We start from the raw sequence: 1,879 nt of genomic DNA on the forward strand, positions 1-1,879 counted from the left end.
GGAAACGAAAACAAAATGGTCTTCAACTGTTCCGGAACAGAAACGTTATTCTGAAATCCACATACGGTTAATAACGTTTTTTTTTCGTTCTCTATATAACAGCCTAATAATTTGATTTCTGCAGTTTGAAAAAACAAAAAACAAATAAATGGACCTTTGGTCCAAATGTGTATATTTTGTCTTGCTGTTGTAATGTAACCTATCCGTCTGCCACTTTGGATCTTAGGCCAGCTCGTAGCGTAGGCTACTGAAACTGATTTGGAAATTGTTTGTAGCCTATTTAGCCTGTCCACGCCTTAAAGTCGGGATTTAAAATGTTTGCGTAATTATAGCCTATTCTATGTAGAAGAGTTAAACGGGAAATTTGAGATAGGCCTTGTCAGCAACAGACAGGTTCGTTTATAAACAGGGTTGGAATTATAGCGCAAGCCTTTGAAGATCTCCATATGGATAAAACTTAGGCTACAACCAGGTAAGGAGTTTAGCACGTATCCAGAAATATTTTTGATAAGAAATTATTTATAGGCATAGGTTAGGCCTACAGTAAGTCTGTAGGCTATGGGATGGATAGCCCATCTGAATGTTTTTGGATGCCGCCTGTGATTTATTATTTTTGGGCATAGCTACGGTATAGGCTAATTTAAGGGGACATAATGAGTAGCCTAAGTCTATTCTAAGGTAAAGTCCACAAAAATAGACTTAATAGGCCCGCCAAACACTGCTGGAACTTTAAGAACGAATGATATTTTGCGTTCCGAACCGGTTCAGGACCGATATGTTGGTGGCGGAACGCATGCAAGAACGAAAACGTTAAACATAGGCCTACCTGAACCGTTCGGAACGGAACGTTTAAAAAATAATTTCGTTTTCAAGCCCTGGTCGCGTCTTCATTTTTTAATTCGTGTTTAGACAAGCATTCTCAGGGGGAAATCTTTGTTTATATGAAGACGCAAGAGTATGTGATATTCGATTGGATATGCATTCTAGACCGCTGGGTGGTGGTGTGATAGAACCCCGGTACGTCACGCGCAGACATTCTAATTTGACAGTTTAGCCAGAGAGGTAATCAATGATCTTTGGTTTAGCCGTTTAGACGGAGATGCAACCCTGGTCGTCTTCAAAACTCTACACTCTGGAAGGAGTCTTCAGATTTTTGCGTCTTTAAGCCCCGATGGCGGGGTCGCCGTGTAAACGAAAGGCACTTATGATAAAATATTTTGTCATCTTCCTTCGCAATCGTTCTCGTATAAACGGCCCCTAAGAAGAGTGAAAAGCAGTTTGCAGTAAAGCTAACCAAAACGTCATCTATCGCAGGAAAAAAATCGCAAGCAGCCTATGAAAACCTAATTAAATGCTCGGCAAGCCGGATTAAAGTGTGTGCCGGGCCGTAGTTTGTCCACCTCTGTATTAGACCCAATAGCATTAAGTAAATATCCGTCATTCTTGTCACCAGTAACTTACTCTGCTATTTATAGCCTAACTATGTCGTTCATACATCAGCATACATATCGCAGGAGCTAAAGACATTCAAGTCACTTGAGTCAGGGTCGGCGAACTGCTTACATTTCTCCTTCCGTTTCTGTTTTCTGACAGTAGGTATTGCATAAAACAAACTCCAGGGCTCTTATTGCTGTTGTTAGAACAGCCATATATTACACAACATACAATCACGTTAAATTTTGTACAAAAATAAATAGAAAAGTGAGTTGACAGATCTGTTAAAGATCTATGCATTGGCTATATCAACAATATGGCCGCGGCTATTATTATTACGTAGATTGTGTACTAAATGGTTTTATATTCTAACAAACTAACAAGTGCATGTACATGAATATGAGAGCCTTGTGAATTGTATGTTGTGTTTCCTTTCTCAGAAACT

The sequence above is a fragment of the Alosa sapidissima genome, chromosome 2, assembly GCF_018492685.1.
Source record: "Alosa sapidissima isolate fAloSap1 chromosome 2, fAloSap1.pri, whole genome shotgun sequence".
Lineage (NCBI taxonomy): Eukaryota > Metazoa > Chordata > Actinopteri > Clupeiformes > Clupeidae > Alosa > Alosa sapidissima.